General features: G+C 40.6%; 1 protein-coding gene across 5 annotated transcripts in view; it reads right to left on the bottom strand.

Annotated features, from left to right (window-relative positions):
• CDK14 (cyclin dependent kinase 14) overlaps positions 1-22,214 on the bottom strand; it is a 342,956-nt gene that overhangs the window by 23,218 nt on the left and 297,524 nt on the right. For 3 of the 5 annotated variants that reach the window (XM_015618266.3, XM_015618270.2, XM_015618269.3), the window contains one exon: positions 9,416-13,619. The exons of 1 other annotated variant lie outside the window; for it this stretch is intronic. The gene's annotated coding sequence lies outside the window, so the exon portion shown is untranslated. Of the gene's footprint in view, positions 1-6,636; positions 7,050-9,415; positions 13,620-22,214 lie in introns of those variants that run through there. One more of the 5 variants, XM_033511841.1, reaches the window with a different exon arrangement.

Below are 22,214 nucleotides of genomic sequence, written 5' to 3'. Positions count from 1 at the left end.
AGGCAGCTGGGCTGGGTTGGTGGTGGAGCAGGGACACAGGCAGTGCCCACCACCACAACTTCTGCTGTTTTACCTGTCCCATCCCATGACATACAGGTTGCTCAGCAGCTTTGAATCCAGCAGAGCTACTTTCTCAGGCAACATCAATTGCAGAAGTTTCACTTCATCTGCCCGTGTGGCATGGTTTAGTCAGCCTGGCAGTTAGGACATTTTTTCTGAGAGGAAAACCTGGGGCTTATGGAGCAGTTGGAGTCTTACCTAAAAAGTCAAAGTTTTCTCCCCTGAGAGATATGCTCTCCTCAGTTTTGTGAATATTTCTTCAGTCATCCTAAATGACTTTATTTTTACATTGCTTCCATGCCCTTTAGAGATGTCCCAGATCAATATGGAATTTCAACCTGTAAAAAGACCTTCCTTATCTGTCAAACAATCTGAAAAACTTTGGTTTCATGTATATCCAAAAATATTTTTCCCCTTTTCTTTAAAACATTGCCAGCACAGTTTTCCTCCAAACAGGACCAATCATTCATGCAGGTCCAGTTAAAATAAGAAGTATTGCTAGTTCTTTGCTGAGAACATTATTCTGGTTTCTAGTTCCAAAAGCTGTTGCCCAGAGTAAAACTGTTGCCCAGTTGTATTGGGCCTGGCTGAGATGGAGCCCATTTTCCCCATAGCAGCCCTCATAGTGCTGTGCTTTGTATCAGTAGCTAGTGAGGTGCTGATGAACACTCGTGTTCTGGCATCTGCAGAGCAGCACTTGCACAGCATCTGCACTGCTTCTCCAACAATCTGCCTCCTAGAGTGGGCTCAGAGTGGGCAAGAAGTAGGAAGGGACACAGTCAGGACAGCTGACTCCTACTGACCAAAGGGATATTCCATACCATATAGCATCTGCTCAGCAATAAAAGCCAAGAGAAAGGGTGGATATTTGTCATTATGATGTTTGTCTTCCAGAGGAGCTGCTAGGCACTGAAGCCCTGCTTCCTGGGAAGTGTCTGAACACTGATGAGAAGTAGAGAATAAATAATTTTTTCCTCTGCTTCTGTGCAGGGCCTTTGTTTTTGCTTTATTAAGCTGCCTTTATCTTGACACATGAGTTTTTTCCATCTAATTTCCCCCCTTCCAGTGCTGCTGAGGAGAGGAGTGTGGTGGGCAATGGGGCATCATGGGGCACCCTCTTTGCAATAAACACTGTACCTTCACTACAAAGGCCAGATTCTGATTAAGCTCCCATTTCAGTAGGATCAAAATAGGTCCAAACCACTTAATTTTCTCTTTCTCAGACTCCAGGAGATGGAGGTAGGCAGCACATTAGGCCCTTACACAAAAAAGCATGCTAGGCCTCTTTACACTCAAAGGGAGAATTCAGCAAACTGAGATTAGTGTGCCAGGTCAGGCCACAGCAGGAAGCACCCTCCAGACCTGCCTGGTTTCTTTTCTTACAACAGAAACAATCTTTTTCATTTGTCACCAAACTGAATAGCATTTAGTGTACTGATGCTCTAAACTTTCCTGCAAAGTTTTGAAGTGATGCAACACAGAATTTGCAATATCCCACATCCCAGAGGACTGGATCTGAGTGTAGGTGTGGGTGCCCTTGTAGCAGGATTCTCAAGGACAAACATCATATTGAGGCTGCTGTTGCAAATGTTTCTAAGTAGGAGCAGAATGTAATTCTGGAGCATCTGGAAAAAACCACTCCTTTTCAAATATAAAAATACAAGAAAATATATGTGCGCAGTTGTCTCATTCCCCAGAGTGTTATGCACATAATCAAAGGAGAAACACTATGGACTTCGTGGCAGGGAGGAATAGAGTGTTCTTCCTTTATGAATGAATAACATACAGCTGAGCAAGTACCATTTCCATGGGTAAAGACTGCTTTTAAGGAGAAAATAAATAGATGGCATCTTCTCTGCAACAAAACAAAGGTACAGAGATCATCTTATTCTCCCAGCCAGTGTTCAACATTATACTTAAGAGCAGTATTAGACTAAAAAGCACCTAATTTAACTTGAGCTGATTTAAAATGCATCTTGGTGCATCTCAGCTATTGTCTAATCCTTTTGTTTGAGATGTTCTACATTAGTCAGCCACTTCTGATTCATGTGCTAACAATCCCCCTTAAGGCAGGTAATTCACAGACAATGTTCACAATGTGTAAAGTGGCACTCCAGTTCCCACAGACAAAAGTCAGTAAACTTTAAATCCCAGAGCCCCTAAACTTATTTTGCATAAATTGCCCTCACAGGAGGAGAGCGGAGATCTGTTTATATGCATCTCCTGTATCAACTTAGAATTCAAATCAATTTTTCAGAACAGTGGGAATGCTGATTAGAGATAAATCACAGCAGAAAGCAAAGCCTGCAACCAATTTTGAGTACAAACAAAATAAAATGTGAATGACTTCACTTTAACCTCTATGCCCTACTTCAGTGCCATTAAAGGTTTCTTAGCACAACAATTAACAGAATGGAGATACATTTTTGTTAAATAATGACCTCTTACAGATGGCATTTTTTTTTCCTGTGGTACTGAAGTTGCACATGATAGCACTTACTCCTGTTGAAAACAGGTTTTGAGCCTAGTAGCTGTTGACTTTGCCAAGACAACAAATGGGACCTTTATGCTAATGAAAGTTAAGATTTCAATCGTTCTGCTATGATGCAATTTGTGTCCTCAGAAGATCTTGAGATAGTGTGCTATTTCAAATGATGTAATACCAAGAGTAAAGAAGAATTTGGATTACTTTTTTTGAACTGCAGTACTTAGACAATCACATTCCTTTTTCCTAGAAATGCATATATTTGTATTCATAGCAGACAAAAAACTGTCATCACCTCAAGGTAAAAAAAGAGAACTGTGAAACAATAGTACCAGTAAAATATGTAAATATGTTACAATAGGACAAAATGTAAATTTCTCCACTGGTAAACCTGGTCGCAAACCACCAACTTATATAATTAACAAATTATAAGGCTATCAAGGTTGACTTCCTACTTGCATAAGCCATCAATATTCCCAAAGTGAAATCTAGACACAGCTCCAATCTGTGTTTAAACTGATGTCTGTCTTAGCAAGCCATCTTGGACAAAGTCCTAATGCTACTGAAAGCAATGCAAAAAGACAAGAAAAAGAGATTATTTAAGGGTTTCCAGGATTCCAAAAGATTTCAAACCATATTAAAACCAGATCTCCCCTGCCTAAATGGTAGGATGAGCTATCAAGTCATTATTTTCTTAGTGGTAGTCCGAATTGACCAAGTGCCTCCTCTGACCAGTGAAGCTTGTTATCCCCTCTTGGTAGGTTTCATAGCTAATGATGATCAGTAATTCATTCCAGCATGGGAAAATGTTTTCTAGAAACCCTTCATTCCAAACTAAAAGCAAAACCATGAACATTGAAATATGACATCTAAACTGAAATACTGAGATATCTGGAGATGGCAGTTTGGAGAGTTTTATCACATAAGCCCGTGCAGTCTGAAACTAAAGTAGTCAATGATTTCTGGCATCTGCAGTGTCCCACAGCTGCACACACTGGAGAATTGCATTGGCTCCTGGCTCTGTGGCAAAACCCCAAAAATCCCTCAGGTCTCCAGCCCCACATTCATTCTAATAGAATTCTGTCACTGGACTGAGAAACCTGAGCTCCTAGCACTCCACAGGTGAAGGAAGTTAATTGAAAGATAAGTCTTTCTCTCCTGATAAATCAGTGGGTTTCAAAGCTGCTGAATAACCTCGCTTTGTTGGGAAAAACTTCCAACCAGCTCTAATCAAACAGTCCCAGATTAAGTTAAGAAAAGCAATTTAATTAAAAGAAGGTGCAAAGAGAGCTCTGGTGGATTTGTGTAAGAGCTGAGGGACACCTCAAAAATAAAGAAGCATGTGTGCTGCTACAACCACAATTTCTGTGTTGGGACAGTGTAGTACTGAGTTATGAAAGAGAAATAATCAGTGTGGATTTCCCCATTTTTCCCTTGCATTGCATCCTGCAGATAGGAAGAGTACAGGCTGTTCATTGGTGAATCAGTTGTTTAGGTGATTACTAACAGAGAACAAAAGAGATCATATGTGTGGAAAATAAACCAGACAGAGATTCAAGAGAGATTAAACAACAAATTTATTTCTCTCTTCGTAGTAAATGTCCACGTTAAAGACTGAAAACAAAGAAGAAAAAAAAATCCACCTAAGGCCCTTTCTCTAACTCAGGCTCCAGAAATATCTTTAAAAGAACTTGGAAAGAACTTGAAGAACTTGGTAGCATTTTTTTTATCTTTCTGTATTGAAGAAATTAATAAAAGATCAGCATCTGGGACAAGTATGAGTTTGATATAGTGTTTTACTGATGACAATTTCAATTCCAATTCCTTCTTCAGGTATTCACACACCAGTCCAAAGCCCAGTTACTGCAGCAGCTCCTGCATGGATCTATCTGAAGGCAGGTTAGAGATTTAAGGCAATACAGTACACAAGATTGAAGGTGCTGCACATGATCTGATGGATGTAGCAAAGCGTTTTTATATGTGCTAAGATGGAACAGGCAGCCCAGAAAAGTTGTAGCTGCTCCATCCCTGAAAGAGTCCGAGGCCAGGGTGGATGGAGCTTTGACCCACCTGGTCTAGTGGAAGAAGTCCCTGCCCACGGCTAAGGGATGATCTCTAATGCCCTTTCCAACCGAGGCATTCTATGATTCCGTGAAACCCTGCAGATGTAGGGTTCATCTACATCCGCGTTCGGATGTCTACGGGACGGAGGCGAGGTCGGGGCTGGTGTGTTCCGTGGCCGCAGGGACGGCGGGATGCCGGCGGGCAAGAGCAGCGCTGAGGGCCGGGCTACGGCAGCTCAGGGTGCCGTGAGGGGAGCGAGGGGCCTGGCTCGTCCCAGCACCCCGCACCCACTCTGCCCGACAGCCTGGAACCGTGGCAGAGAGCGGTGAGGAGACCCCGCAATCACAGAGGCATTTCCTACAACCTTCGGCGTATCTCAGTCAGAAGCCTGACCCTCCCTGATCCCGCCTCTCATGGCAGCACGGCTGCTCCGCCACGCCAAGCCCAGCGGCGGCCGCAGCCTGCCCAGCTCAGCACTGAATGCCCAGCTCGGCATTGAATGACACTCCGGGGCTGTTTTTCGCTCACGTTGATGCCAGAGTTCCCGGTTTCCCAGCGGGTGCAGACACAGCCCGGCCCTTCCTGGCCTGCACTGGCGGTCCCTCGGCCCACGGGCGGAACCGGGCAGGGGCAGGACGGAGCTTCACCCCTGTGGGACTGCCCACGAACCGTGCTTGGGGCTGCGGCCCTGCCCTCCCAGCGGGCCTGCCCATGCCGTCGTGGCCGCGGCGCCTGTGGGGAGCGAAAACTTGTCTCCACACACCGGGCACCTCAGCGGTGTCAGCGCAGCCAGCACACCTGAATGTGCTCCTTGTTCCTTCCTGGCACTCCCTCCTACCAGACAGATTCCTGCAGTCAAAACATTTCGGGTGCAAAGCAGCTCAGCAGCCTGAGTTGCAGGTGCGGGAATCACCGGGTCCAGTGTTTGGAAGGGTGCTGCGGTTTCTCACCATGAAGTTCCTGTAGAGCTAACAGGGCCCCGTGGGGGAAAGGGGCTGGGAGATCCCACTGAGTGAGCCATTGATGGTTTGGTGTTTTTTAGACACAGCACTAAAAAGGACCAGGAGACAAAGTTGCTTTAGCTTCAGTCGGTCACCAGGCCTTCAGTAAGAGTTGATGTTATTCCCAGGCCCTGGCTCCTTTGTTTCCTGGTTAAATCGGTGACTCCTTCAGCCCACCTGGCACTGCTGCCAAACGGGTTTGTCACAGGCATCCTCTCCCAAAAACGGTATTATTGTCTACTTCGGCAGCACTGTCATAGGGAACCCTGCTGACTAACACTGCAGAAACACACTGGGGTGTTCAAAGCTCTGTTATTACAGGTGGTGAATGTATAGTACACTTCCTCATCTTTAGGGGCTTGTAAGGGCTCATCTGAAACCCTCTGAGATTCTCCCCTTTCCTTTGATCAGTTAGTTGTCCTAAATCTCAACTGCGAGTGCTTGGGGAAATGATATCCAAATGTCCCCTTCTCATGTGTGGGTCACAAAAGTAGTCCTAACAACTGCCAGGTTCAAGACCTTGCCCCCAAGTGGCCACATATCTGTCTCATGTCTTTTCTCCTGCTTCCTCCACCTCCAGTCCTGCTGCACTGACAGATGTATCCAAGAAGAACCAAAGAGTTTGGAAGAGTGGCTGAAGCGATGGAGCAGCAAATCCTCATTCTGCTCACTCACTGCTGTCTCTGGACTGGCAGAAGAGCGGGGTACCTCCACTAAAGGAGGTGCTCCCAAAATTAGAGGTTCCTGCTATTCCAGATTAGTCACTCCATGTGCATGAGTGCAAACTGAACAGCCAGCAGTGAAAACACATACATTTCCCAGATGCAAACAGGCATTTCTGTTTGAGAACCTCGTGGATGTGGGAGACCAGAAGTGATTCTATGATTCACATCCCCACCAAGGAGGTAATTGTGTTCCAAAATGCCCTGTGTACTGTAGAGTACAACCTTCCATGCAGAAACTCACTTCTCCTTTGCTGTCTATAGTGTGTGTCATGGAAAAAAAAATGAGATTATAGAAGAACATCTGAGATGGTCTCTGGAAGTTGTGTCTCCTGGTGCAACCAAGTGGCAGTTCATGTTTACAGTATTTCCCAGTGAATGGTGGTACCTGCAGTTTCTCCTGCTCCACACTGACACAATGCTGGGCATTTGGTCAACGAACAACGCTTCAGAGTCCTGTTAGAGCAAAACACTTTGGCATGTACTTTGTCTGCACTGTGAAACATTACTTGTTTTGAACACAGAAGTTATACTTTGTCATTGTGAGAAACTGTTCTAAAAAAACCTGAATACGTACCTTGGGTGTTGGGGTGTGGGTTTTCCTTCCTTTCTCTTCTACAAAAATATGGATCTTTGCATCTGTATGATATATTCCCAAGATGTGTGTACAACTCATTTCTTTGATGTGTGGGTATCTCTTAGCTCCTCAGGTGAAAGCTGGGGACAAATGTATAATTAGCTGGATTGTAAGATTAACACCTACCCTTGTGATTCCTACACTGTAGTCCTAGTTCCAGTTGAAAGGTGGGGTTGAAATGTTTCTATGATATATAAATCTCCTTAGGCTTCAAGACTTTTCTGTTATATACATCACTGCAGTATCCGGTATAGCACTTAGAGCTGTTACGTCTTTTATGTGAACCACCATATGGGTCCTTGAAAAATTAATTTTAAAATGTTTGATTTTAATTTAGCAGTTCTTTCAAGGTAGTACAGCCCCAGCAATCACTACTTGGTCCTTTGGGAAACAAGAGAAAAGGAAAAAAATAAAAAGGAACATTTCTGGAATCACTTTCTTTCACCCAACTCGGTATCAGCTGGCAGAAGCAATAATGAAGGGGCTGCAGGATTGCTCTCAGCTATTATTGTGCCTGGCTTGCTCTCAGCATGACTCACTGCAGACAATATATAACACCACTTGCAAGGGAAATGAACAGTAAATACTTGGCCCTGGATTTTTTTTTTAAAAATCTCTTCAGTTTTTGGGTTTTGTGGGCTTTTTTTTTTGTGTTATTTTTTTTCCTCTCTGATTTGTATCCCTTTATCCTTGCCCATGTGCTATATAAGCCTCTCAAATCTAATGTCCATAACACCACCTCCCACTGGTAGCAGCAAGCCCTTCCACTGCTGTAGGGTTTACTTTGCAGAGGTTTACAAGGAGAGGCATTATTGAGAAAATGTATTTGTCAACCCAGTGGCACAGGTTTGCTCCAACTTCCCTCTGGTTTTTCTTTTTTTGGGGGAGGGGTGCCTGCTATTCTAGCTGAATGCATCTCTTGCTTTGCTGTAGCAGCCAGGCTAGCTTAGGAAGAAAACCTTGGGGCTAAACAGGCTAGGAGTGCAGCCAAAGGGGTCAGGAGACAGCTTTAAGGATTATACTACATAATTAAAAGCTGACTCTGAACATACTTCCTGGTATCCTGTGTTCAAACATACAAACCTTTTTAGGTAATAATTCTTGGTCCTCATTTGTATCAGAGGGATTTGTAGGTTAAAGTTGCCATACAGGTAGTGAGTCAGGAATACAAATTATTCATCTAGACTATAAAAAGGCAACACCTTCCTAAACCTGCCCTAGCCAGTGAGAACTGAGGGTAAAATATAAATAGATGAACATGTGTGTGTTTTCTTAGTTTGTTTTTGTGCAATGCCCTCTGGGTGCAGTTGATGTCATTCTGCAGCAACTTTCTAGACTGAAAATGAGGATTCTTCTCCTGAAGTGCTCTGTGATCAGAACAGGGCCAGAATATTATTCTGCTGAATAAAACCTGAGACACTGAAGACCCACATTCAAACTTATATTGTGCTAGCTCCAAGGAAGACCCTTTTATCTTCAAATATTTCTAATTAGCTGGAGCTGATATTATAATCTAGGTTCCTCTATTATTCATATCCTAGGCTAGGGCCATCAGCTCACACAGTACAAGCACTTGCACTCCAGCCATTCCCCATCCCAGATCAAAATGACTCTTCTAGACTCTTGTGTTTGCTAAAACACATATTCTGACATTTCAGGCAGAAATTCTAACAAAGTCTATGCAAACTGCATTGATTTAGCATTCATTGTCTAAAAATAGGTCCTAGCCAGATGCTGGTACCAAAAAAGCTATAAGCAATGGAGAGAAGGAGAAAATACTGAACACACATATTGATAATATATAGTGTGAGAAAGCACTTGCTTATCTAATGCTATGATGCACAAATAGACAAAGAGTCAAGGCAGCATATGCTCACTGATTGAAATACATAAGCAAGTATGAACAAGGATAAATCACACTTCCACACCAAAGTTGTGAAAAATGTGTATTTAATGTTTTGCCTGATTTTCTACTGGAATTATCAGTTTTCTATTTCAAGAGAAGTTGCAATAACCCAGACTTCATCCTCTATGAGACGATACATTTAAATGAGACCTGTTGGGGTTTTTTGAGTTTTTTTTTCAGAATACTGGCTTTTCTACTACTTTAGTTAAATTCCAGTGTGCTGTAAAGATGTCCCTTGTCACATAATATAACAAAATGGAAAGAGACACCAAATCACTAACTTACACCTACAGACAGAAATGTGAAGGATCTTGCCCTGTGTAGCACTGCCTTGTACTTTTGATGAAGCTCATATTTAACTGACTCAGTGCTAATCTTTTCAACATATTACTGTCTAGTATCTGCCTGCTCCCAAGGACTTTTCATTCTTTAAAAATCTCTTGTTTACAAGCATTTCCTTGTTTGGTTTTTGGAGAACAAAGAGGAAAAGAAAGGCTTTATTCCTTGGGTTAGGTCTAGATCACATATAAAAAGGAGAAGAGAGATTCTGCTACACTTTATTCAATATGATGTTACAAGAAAACAACAGTTACAGCTGACGTACCATTACATCTTTCATAATACAGACAAATTACAAGGTGTAACAAATAATGTGACATTTATTTTACTGTACTGCTTACTATGCTGTTCTTCTGAAGTATATATATATTTAATTACATTAACATTGTTTTCATGTACCAGCCCTCCCCTTTTTATTTGTTAAAAAAAGAACACCTCTTAGTGCACCATACAAAAATCCGCATGGAAGCTGGCAAGCAGAAATTTTGTATGCAGCACCATTGAAATGCATTTTGGGGGATGGGAATTATTAGTGCATCCTTTACTTTTAGATTTTTTTGCTTATGTGAAAAATGCAAGGTAGTAACGTACAGTCACTCCACCTAAATGCTGGTAGGGGACAGTATTGTTATGCTCAGTAATGCAACCAAATTTTGTTTATATGGGATATCTGCATTTTGCTCCTTAGTCTGTACAGCCTAAACCTTTTATATAACAAAGACTACAAACCCAGTAATATTCAGAGATGAGTATTTTGTATATGAGCATATCAGAGCATTGACTACACATTTGGTTGTGTGCACTGACACAGGGGTGTGCATTACCCACCAGCCCACAGGGTATTTATTTATTTATCTTACCTTCTCTTCCCAGGAGTCTGAAGTGTAGAACCCCTACGCTCCAAAGAGAAAGCAAAACCCCCTGTGCCTCTGCCTACTACAGATTGAGTTTTCACTGTTGTACTGATGACTTGTCCTAAGCCATGGTTCTGATTAAGAATGAGAATTAAAAGGACCCCACACAGTAATGTAATGTCAGAACTATTGGAGTGTCCTGTCTGGGGTGGTGCCTGCTGGGTGTGGATTAGAGTTGATCTGAACCCACCAGGAGATGAGGAATCTCCAGCTGGTTGACTTGTAAATTTAGGTTCTGTGAACTTGAACTTGTAAGAACTCTCTGTATCATGCAAACCATATCACCATCTTCCCCATTCACTTAATATTAGATCCCATAGAGAGCTAGAACATGCCCTCCCACTTTTATCTGCCTGCTACCTGCTGCCCTGTTGCTGCTCTCCAATCTCGAAGCAAAGCCACATCCTCTCAAGTATCATCAGGACAGATCTACTGGATCTCAGACAGGTTGTAGGAAAATGCAAGTTAAGCTGCTGCTGGCTACTGACTCTGAGCAAATCCTACATTTTCTCCAGGACTGTGCCCCAAAGACTACTGGTCACTGAAGCCAACTTTTGACTTCAACAATGTGACAGTGTTGACAATGTGAAACATCACATTCCAGGCACCCACATGTATGGAAGGTTGGGCTACTACTTGTCTCTTTGAAGATTCTTTGGGGAAGTGATTTCAGGAGGATGAGAGAAAAAGAGAGTAACACTACTAATCTTTGCTGAAGCTGTCTCAAGAGCATTGATAGGGTTTAAACCGTGTATTCTGCAACACTGATAAGAGCTGTGGTAAAAACAGCTGGAGAGGTGGGCAGCTGTCTGTGGATCCATATTGATGGGTGTTGGGCTAACCATGCAGGTAAGGGCTCTTCTGGAAGGGAGAAGAGGGAAATAAGGCTGTTGTATTACTGTTGGTTCCCTGGCCAAAGGAGCTTCTACTATCTCAAAAAACCTTGATATTTACCAGCAGATTTGATGCTAGAGCAGATTAATTTGCAGTGCTCATGTGAAAAGCACCATCCTGCTGAGCCTAGGTTGCCTTGGTGCTGGGAGAATATCCCCAGGACCCCCAGAGCCTCCATGGGAGAGCAGCAAAACCAAATCACCTCAGGAAGTTGGGGTGCCTGGAAAGTAGGTGCAGAAGTAAGAGACCCTGGTCACTCCTTAATGATCAGCAGATGAGATTACTTCATTACTGCTGAAGTTGCTATTTAGAAACCTAGATATTTATGAACTTTCGTTCAGGCAATTAATTGAGTTTTAATATTTTTGGATCAACTTTATTTCAGTGGTTGCTTAAAAGTGGGAATGAGGCAGAGAGAATAGTCTCACGCACACGTGTGTTCACACACATACACACACATACATACCTTAAGCAAACACTGTATGTGAGTCACTATGGATAGTAATTGGAAGTGCTAGGCTTGTGGGAACAGTCGGGGAATTACTCTCTATATTAAATATTCAGATGGTTAGTTGAGCGGTGTAATTGCTTGCCTTCAAATTTAAGCTGTCAAGTAGAAGCATCTATGAAACTACCCTTATATTCCTAATCAAAATCTTTGTTACATTTTCAAAAATTCTTCAGATTTTGCAGCATGTTTTTTTTTTCTAAAAATAGCTAATTTTAATCATCAAACTGCACACAATTTAAGTAGCAAAGATAATGTATAAAAGACTTTTCTCTTACAAAAAAAAAAAGAAACATGAAACCCAAACAAACCACGTCTAAGGCAGTTTCAGTGTGTGATAAATTCAAAAGTTCAGTGGTCACTTTTCCCCCTGTAAACACAGGGGAAGAACTATAGTAAGTTCTAAATAGGATTGTGACTGAAAGTGGCTTTCAGATGGCTTTTAGCAGATCCTGAAACAGAGATGTCATTGGGGAAAATTGTCTTTTAATGGCTGTGCAAATATTGAGAATATTTCCATGGTTCAGTTCTTTGAAAGTGTAGACTCCTGTCCTAGTTCATTAAGAGACCTTTTGTAGCTACTTGTGCATTCAAGGATTTGCCTTATTAGGTGTCTTTTTCTTATTAAACACTGCTGGAGTTTAATAAGATGGCAGTAGCACAAATCCTTTCCCCATCCTTTTAAACACTGAAAGCTAACCAAAGCGTTACCACATTTCCTTAAAATGTAATTCAATGCATCCAGCAAGCAAAGGATGTCAAAATTATGTGTAGAATAATATTGCCTAGCAAGTGCTTCTGTCCAAGCAGGACTACAACTCAACAGTGATTTTTGCACCATACCCTGCCCTCTCTGAATGCAAAGCTGTAAACAGGGCAGTTTTTTCACACCCCTGAACACAATGTTCTCCCCATCCAAAATGTAGCAGGGGCTTCCTTTTCTAAAATCACGCACACAACTTAGTTTCTTGCAAAGTTTGCATTTGAATGATTCATTCAGAAAAACTATCTAAAGACTAAGGGTCATGTAGTGCCTTCCAATCAACTCAGAATACCTATGGAAAATAACTCAAAAGGTGCTTTGGTGTGGAACAGCGAACAGTCCGGGATGAGGAGAGTTCTCCACCTTGCTTTGTACGTGGCAAAGTAACACAGCTAGATTTAATGGCTCATTCAAAGGAAGTTTTTCTGTACCTCAGTATCTGCCTTCAATTAAACAGAACAGTTTCATCATCTCTGTTTTCAAGAAAATATTCCAAAAAGTAACTAGTATGAGGAAAAACATAGAGATGTTAGCCAAGACCCATAAAAAAAAGGTATATTCTTGAAGGGAATAAAACCATAAGGAATTCACTGTGTATCTGTCAGCTGCATACATCTCATCATTTTTGCTTTGTCCTTCTCACAGGCCTATTTTGAAAACTGGCATGCTACATAGCCTAAGCAGAGTAACCAAATTTAGAGTACTGAAGTAAACATGCAATTATTGCCATGTTTTTAAATGGATATGAATGGTCTGAGGGGATAATGAAAAAAGAAATAACCCAACAACACTTGAGGAAGAGTGGCAAGGTGCTGTAATTGTCAGCTGATCAGACAAGTTGGGCTTGCCCTGGGAAGAAATAGTCTTCCCATTGGTTGCAAACTATGCACAACCCTCAAAGAAAACATACAGTCCCTTATGCCACTGCTGGCTCTTTTTGTACAGTTGTTACTTAAGAAGTGTGAACACCAAATGTGTTGTCTGAAAGTATTTAAGACATTGCTGGTGAAAGCATAAAAATCCTTACAAAGATGCAGCGCTGCAGTGGAAAATCAAACAAAATCAAACACAAAAGACTGAAAGAGTACATGCCATGTATCAGTAAGCAAAAGCTTAATCTTCACATAGTTCTCTGAAATCACAAGGTATCCAAATGCGTGCAAGGTTTTAAATAAATTGCAGGGAAAAACAGGGTCTTGCCAGCTTCAATTTTCTTTTGAATGAAATCCACCATAGAGACAGAAAGGAAACAGGCCGTGGTTCCTTCCTGGTGTCGGCCTCCTCATTAGGTTTTTGTTTCCCTCCTCCAACCTGGCAAATTTAGTCCTGTAAGGAAACAATATAAATTATAATAAGCCTCAGGAATTGCATTTTAATTTATTTTATTTTTTTTTTCACATGGTAAAAGATAGGTTAGGCCAAAGCCAGTTACGAAGATGCCAGCTTGTGAAGGGCAGACTTCCAAAGCATGTTTAGAACTGGTACCTCAAGAAAATGAACTTAAAAACCAATGTTTTCAAGGTGATCGCCCAAGTGAGATATATTCATCCATATTCATGTGTCTGTGCCCCAAGAGCTAATCTTCACAGGTGCCATTAGCACTGACATTCTCCATGGAAATTATAGACAGCTGTAAGTCATCTCTTCTAAAGGTGGTCACACCCCCTGAATGCAAAGGAAGGTTGCTAAAAATGCTGGCAGAACTTCAGGAGTTCATAAGCTTTTTTTGCCCCCTTTCTCCCTCGTGATCCCCTTCATAACAATGCTTGCAACTAGTTTTTGAAAAGGTCTCCTCAGGTTTCCTTCCTGAGAGTTGTTTGGGGCACCTTAAGACAAATCACAAACATTTCTGCAAACAACCAAATTATGAAGCTTCTTGGTGCTGTGTCTAAACATATTCACCTTTGTTTCAGTGTATTTCTATTACTAGGCAGATAATTGAAAACTCTCCTTTCAAATATAAAAATAAACACTATCAATAGCTTCACTTGTCTTTCACTCTACTGAAGCAGAAGCTGAAAGCAATGGCTGGACTTGCATGAAGGTATCCTGATATTTTTGAGGTTCACACAAAACAGGAAGCAGGCTGAGAATGTGGGACAGGAAAACAAAGTATCCAATAACTGCAAGAAGAGCCATATGAAAGCTGAATGAAGGCTAGATGAACAGGATGAATTGAAGCCACTGAAAGGCTTTTATAATTAACATATTTAACTCTTAATAAATCTCCAAGCAGAATTCTATACCAAGTAATAAAGTGAGACTTTCTGAGAAATTCTGAAAATACATTTGTTAAGTTCTTCAAGACTAGAACTACAGACCTTATACATTTTTAAAATGCCGTTGCAGGAAGATAGTCAGATGTGAAGGAATTTCATCCCTTAAAAAAAAAGAATGCTGAAATATTCATTGAGCACGGAACTGGTTTGTATTAGCATGTCCTAAAACTATTTAAATCAAACTGGATGCAGGTGCCAGTGAATCTAGTCTAGCCCTCATTTCAAAAGCAGGAGAAAAACAAGGCATTGGTTTTGAGCTGCAGTTTCACATTGTGGCTTTCAACAAAACACCCCAGTGTCTACGCAATGTCTTAACTTCTGTAATTTCCAGGGTTCCTGTCATGATTCTTGAGAGCTGTTCTTTAAGCACCAGAATACCTGAACTGGATTAACAAAAGCCTGTTCTTAAGCATCTTGGGTCCTCTTAGAGCTTGGTCTACCACCTCTAGGGTCCTTCTTGGGTTGTTTCCTAAATACGTCTGGAGTTTGTGTGGACTGTATATTCCACATGAAAGTCCCACTTTCCCCAAGGCCTAAAAGCTTGGCTGAAATGCCAGTAAATCTCGTTTCAAGGAATACATTTGAGCTGATGCATTTAGTTAACCTTCAAAAGCTTAAAAGGAAAAGCAATGTTCGGAATGTGCAGAGATTCATAACTGCTCAGTGATGAAACACCAGTGATAATATTCCCCAAGTTCCAGATTTTCCTTCCCTCATGAGCACTTTTCAGGGGTGTTCTTTTGGGAGCTCCTTCTTGGAAAGAAGCATTCCCAAAGCTCCTTCCAACACTGAGGTTGCATTTGCCCCCGCTGCCACATACACTCCACTTGTGGAAAGCAGGCTTGCAATTTGGAAGCTACATCCAGCTAGATCCAGAAAACCTGGCCTGATTTCAGGCTAAGCCCAAATTACTGTAGTTCCAGAGACTGGGATAAGCAGCAGGGACATCTGAGACAGATAACAAAATTATAAGGATAGAAAAGTCTCTGGATGGATGCTTTTCCAGTAGTTATTGAATTGCTCAGAGGGTCATTGCTCGTTTGAGAATAACTTGAATTTAATTACACAGAACTTTTCCTTTCTATCACTGGACCTCAGAACAATTTCTCAATGAGGTAAGTATCACACTTCTCCTAGGATTATTCTACAATTTCCCAGTAACAATAATACATTGTCTGGTTTCAAGTCTGTCTCCATATTCAAAGCTGATGACACATTCTCCAGGGCAGGGCCTGAGCTTGTGGAATGGGAATACCCTCATTAGAAGCTTAGCACTTTCAGAATCAAGCCCTAGAACATTTAAGAGATTCTTTAGAAATGAATAAACTGAGAGCTGCTACCATATAACACATGGGGGGGGAAAAAAAAATCTTTGCACACTGGCAACTACTGCCAGCACCAATGCAGACTGGAGGCAGAACACTGCAGACTAAGAAAGGATAGCAGAGGTTACAGGTTTCCTGCTCTGGTTCAGTATCAGGCAGATCACAGTTTTATGATCACAACTCTATCAGCTCTAGCTTTGCTGGATCCTGCCATGCCAGGGCTGCAACTGGTTTCTTGTGAAGTTTAGAGACTCTGTATGGGCATGATGGGTGGGCAACACCACCCTCCACCTTCTGCACAAGCTCCAGATTTAAATTAGATCACCAGAAAAGAACATGATTTGATGCTGCATTTCACTAACAGTTCTTGCTGGGGAAAGTCAGAAGACACAGTACAACTGGAACCAGGAAACACTATGGTGGTGTCAGTCTCTCTGCAGTGTTGAAATGTGCAACACACCTGGTTTGAGAAGCCAGCCTGCATGACAGACCCACTGCTCACACCAGTGTCCGAATGGGCAGGGTGTTCTGAACCCCTTCTCCGCCTGTCCAGGTGTTTCTCCTGTGTACGGAATCCTTACATGACACAAGTGTGGTGATTAGGAACAGATAATGTTTGCATCTGAATCCCTAATGCTCTGAATGTGTATTGTCAATTCAAAAGTGGAGTCAACAGGTGAAGTCCCTTCCCCTGCCTCAGAGGGCTGTTGTGGAGTGCCAGCTTTCTCTTATGCTGAACACAGATATGCCGCTTGTCAGAGGAGTGCTGTAATCACTGTGCACTTTCTCTTCACAATTATTTTTGTTTATGATGAGGCAGCAAATAGACAACTGTCATAAGCTGGAGAAAGAGGAGATCATCTCTTTTTCCAAGCAGAAAATCCACAATAAAAAAACCCCAGAAAATTTCAGACTAGTGTGAACCAATCTTTTTAGTAAAAAAGCACTGTTTCTTCAGTGTGGCTCTTGAACTGAAACATCAGTTCACATAACAAAGACCCAAGGCAGGGCCCTCTACACAGTATTGCCATTCAGGTCCCAGATGGCTTAATATTCCATGTTTGTATTTTTAAATATATATTTTTAAAATATCCTTGCTTAGAATTTGTGCATTTCCCTCATCATACAAATCAAAATTTTGCCTGGTGACTTGGCAGATTATGCTTATGGCCTCTGGTCACAGCTTTGCTTATAAAATTGTAAATTGTTAAATGGAATATTTACAACTTGTGATTTCCCAAGAGCAAAATATTGTTATTTCATATCCCCTTAAAAACCAAACCGAAACAACAAACCCCAAACAAACAAGCAACAACAAACCCTGAAACATAACAGACTGCCTTAAAAATGAACTTTTTTCACCACAGATCCTGGTACTTCTGGTTTTCATGACATCTCTACTAAACCTAATAGCTTTCTACAAGTAAATTAATGATGTACTTGAAATAGTAAGTGATCTATATGAAGTGACTAATTTCTATGTTTGTTACCTAGAGAAAACTTCTGCTGCATACATTCTGTTTGTTCCTGACCCCAAACGGGATAGAGTTAATCCACCTTAAAAACATCAGATACCAACTTCAGAATGCAGCAGCTGTTGCTACTAACAGTAGCAGTGGTTCCAGAAAGGCAAACCAAAGCTTGTAATTTAAACATTAATCATACTCTCAAGACATGAGGCAGAGGAGGGTGATTAAGTCCCAAATATTTTTCTTTATTTTAATTAGTGAAAGAAAGTCCTGTCCTGTAAAAATACTAGTTCAATACATGCTCCTTTTGGCAGCATCAGCATCCTTCTCTAGGTACTTTTAATTTTTGTATAAATTATCACATCGGGTGGAGCTGTGCTCCCTCAGAGTCTTTAGCATGCAAAGCACACTCAGAGCTCAGGTCTATTTCTGTGGCAGCTGATGTAGCAGTATTATAAGAGTATTCCAGTTTTAAAATAAAAATGTGAGCTGACAACTGGAGATACTGTATTCTTTATAAGCTGAGACATGGAGGTATTTAAGACCATCAACAATAATACTCTTTCTGCTTCTCCCTCCACCACACATGCAGACACCACAGATAGTGTTCATCCTCTCTGAAATAAAAAGTATAGTATTAACAGGTGATTTTCCCCACACCTTTTATTCCTACCTTTGTTAGAGAAATCATTTTAAAAAGCCAACTAAACATTAGTAATACTATTTGCACTCAGATAATATCTACATGCAACTTGTTGCTATAAATATTAATTAATTGGATCACCAATACCCATAATGCAACTTTATTTTGACCTACGTGCCCTATGAACTAGATATTTTTTGGATTCAATTTCCTTAAAACCAACTGTCAGCATCATGCGATGGAAGAGATGAAAAATGAAAATGAGCGTTCCTGCTGTGCAGGTGAGTGACCTGTGGGAGACAGCTCTGCCTGCTAGGATTTTTACACGTACCATCAGACACAGACCAATTGATTAGATCATCTTATACCTGCCACCAACTAGGCTCAAGAGACTAATTAGAGAGAGTACTGCCTGCGCAGGCACCCCATTGACACCTAATTTGCTCAGCCAAAGCCTTTGGGGAGAATGTATTATCTCTGCAGCTGCACTTCATGCATTTCTGATGTGAGGCAGAAGCAAGGAGTACTTCTTCACTCTTTTGAGCAAACTGAGTATATAAGCCCTTAAGTGCTAAATACAAGCAGACAAATTAAATCTGGCCAGCTGCCATAAATCCTTTTTCCCCTTCAAATATATATACAGATATACATGCATACATATGTTTTATATCTGTGTCTATGATGTATGTGCACAAATGCAAACATACAAAAAATGTGTATGTTTGAGTCTGAATGTGTGTAGAAAGGATGGGTATAAAAAGGTATTTCTATAAATATATGGTTTAAAATATGCAATTGTCACACTGGATAGTCTGCCTTCCTTCACAGTTCCCCGTCTTACCTCTGTGAAATTTAAAAGAAATGCATTTGTTCTTATATATGAAAAATAAATGATCTGCAGTGTTGTTAGCTCAGGCTCAGAATTACCCCATGGACAAGGCTCAGTAGATGGATGCCTATAAAGTTGCTCTGAGTGTCTTCAGAGGTGCTAATTCAAAGATTATTCAGTATACAGGCTAGCTTTGTTGGAAGCTTTTCTTCTATGGACTATACCTTGTTTGTGGTTTCCTGAGGAATACTATTCACTAGGGCTAAATATAAGGTTACTTAAATTGCTTTCTGCTGGGCTTTAGTTTTATCTAGTTATCCATGCCCCAAAATACACAGGAGAGGCAAGACTTAAGGCTGCCATTAAAAATTTATTCAGAAAAAAAAAAAAAAAAAAAAGAAGAAGAAGAGAAAGTGACACACTAGAAAACTAGAATCTTTTGACAGACTGAGAAGGGTTTGAAGGAAATAATTTCAACTATAGGCTGGTTAGTGGTTCCTGAACTCAGAAGCCTCGTGACACACAGGAACATAGTGGATTTGCATCACTTCTAAAACAACATTGAAGCAAAGTATCTTCTTCCCTGTCATGTGTCTAGAAAGCAACATTCAGAAGCTGAATAAGGCTGAATTATTGAAGCTTAATTTCAGTTTCTGTCAAAGCCCACATGGACAAGGTCAGTTTATAGTGTCAACTCAGGATCCTGCACCTCTGTAACTAAAGAAGTAAAGAAGCCTTAACAAAATATGTACAAATTACATGTGTGGCCAAAATATCAGGTTCGCAAAATATCTCCTTTGCAAAATACACGATAAATATGATTTCCTGTTCCTAGGATGGGGGATAATTCAATACAGAGAGATTATCCTCACCTTTCTCCCCTCACACAGGCCACATCTTTACCAATTCACTTCATATTTCTTTAGCTATTTAATATCACTTAATGTTTAAATGACACCTCTAGATTATCTTGGCAATTGTTGGCTACTACTCTCTTTCACAGATGCAGCACTGTACAGGATACTTATAGTAATTATAAGTGCTATGACCAATATAACCATATTTGACAAATAAGAAGCGCAGAATTAACTGGTTAATTTCTTCTCTTTTCTTCTCTTGTGTCTTAGATACTGGTATTCTTAAACATAAGAGATTTCTACATAAAGTAATGAAAATTGCTATATATTCTTCACAGTTCTAACATATAAATCTTAATACAGATCCTGATGCTGTGTTACGAATTCCTCTCTCCACAAAGAATTTTTCAGTGATTGACTTTGCCTCTAAGCAGAGCCCTGCAACTCTAAATAGATTTGTGTGTGGGAGTTGATTGCAGTTTCAGGGTGGGTGCAAAGGGATGACCCTAAAAGAAGTGAGTGCTAGACAAGGATTGTAAACTAGTAAAAAAATAGTAATAAAAAAAAAACCAGAATAGTAATACAATTATAAACTAAATTATTTTATGAGCATACTTTAAATAAGTGACGTAACCTTTGAAAGGTGAGATGTCTGTGGCAGTGTAGAAATGGGGCTGGAAAACAGAAACCAGGATTTTGGCTTTGCTGCTGAATGTGACTGTAGGCAACTAATTTCATCCCACTGCAACCTGTTTTGTAACAAGGGTCCTGGTTTAGGTACCAGACTCCGGGTTTAGAGTGTCTCCCCAAATTACTGTCCAGTTTTAGCTGGAACCACCAATAGTTCAAATTATGTAAATACAGGTAAATTTATCAAAAATGCAATATTAAAACAGTTGCAACATTTGGTAGTTGAAACTACCAAATCTTGAAACTTGAAATCTTTACTTGGACTGTAAGTTTTCCAAATTTTATGCACAGGATGAATTCAAAATTAAAGTCCTGCATCACCTGACTCTGTAAATGTGCATCCATTCTGAAGAGCCAAGACTTACCCTTAAATTACACACCAGTTGCAAAGTAGCATATGTGCATATCAATAATTGCAAACCAACCCTGTGAACTTTGCACACAAATCTCTACAAAATATTATAATTAATTCCTTCATAGTGAGAAGAAAAAAAGGAATACAAGCCTGATCTTCACTGTAATATATTTTATTCATAATATTAATTTCCAGTGTTATTTAATAATGTGATTGGTTTCACTGTTGATTTGTAGGTATACTTTTAACTTTCTAGTGGCTGTGGTAACTTCCAAATCAGTTTTCTACAAGCCTTTCAGCAAAAATTCTTTCCTACCCTAGCTGCCCACAGCTGAAGTTTTTTCTTTGAGTTGAGAACAAAGTCCACAAAGCCCTTCACAATTACCATTTGAATAAGGCTTCACATGAAAAATGGCCAGGACTGAATCTACTACACGTCTAGTTTTTGAGAATAAAGCACAGCCCCCTGTGAGTGAGCTCTGGGAAAACCAGTACTTCAGATGAAGATACTATAAAAATAGCAGTGTTACTGAGCTTAATATAGTTTGCAAGCAAAGCCATAGAAACCTTATTAAATACAAAAACACAAGTTGAAGATTTTGGTACACATCAAGAACAGAAAAATATTAGTGCTAGTTGTTTGCAAGAATAGACTTCTCAAACCTGACAAACAGCCAAATCCCTACAACTTCTTCTAACCTTTTTCCTATCTGATTAACATGATATGTCTGAATTGCTATGCTTCTCACCCTGATAACTTGCAAAAAAGCCTGACAAAGAGGAATTGACTGAACATGAATTGGAGAAATGCTGTCTCCCTGGATCTATAATGAGAGAACCCAAACCTACAATTTCTGCCAGTGTTTGACACAATGAGATCCTTATCTCACTGGTAGCACCAGCTCTCATCTCTGAAACAGATAAGTAAATGCTATGCCTGAATAAAATTTGTGGATACCTTAATTAAAATATCTGAAAGAAAAAAAAAAAAAAAAAAAGCAAGCCTATCTGTTACAGTTGTATATAGCAGAACTTAGAAAGGAAATATCTGTTGGAAGATGATATAAAGGCATTAATGCCCTGGTTAACAGGTTTGTTACTGGTTTGAACCTGTCTCTGGAGAAAAGGAGGTCCAGAATGGCTGGTGAGAGATCTGCTCATTGCCAAACTCTCTTGCAGAGCTAAACAGTCAAGGGATGGGAGATTCAACTACAAGTAATTGGGTGTGAGCTTAGCTGTGGTACCCTTCTACCATGTCTCACCTTTGTGGCAGAGCCAGCTTAAGAAATTCCCACTGCTGCAAACCTAACTCCTTGTTCCTGTCCTGCTCCTTGTGCCCCCATCACTCATAGTGTGAAATTTTCTGTGGAACTCTTTGTATCACTAAAGGTATCAGAAGTGACATTTTTATGTAGAACTTCATAGTGAAGTAATCCAGTTAACACCAAACTTCCAACTAGCTTCATCACAGCTA

Source organism: Parus major, chromosome 2, assembly GCF_001522545.3.
Source record: "Parus major isolate Abel chromosome 2, Parus_major1.1, whole genome shotgun sequence".
Classification (NCBI taxonomy): Eukaryota; Metazoa; Chordata; class Aves; order Passeriformes; family Paridae; genus Parus; species Parus major.
The sequence above is the reverse complement of the archived record's forward strand: the minus strand, read 5'-3'. Positions and strand labels throughout refer to the sequence as shown.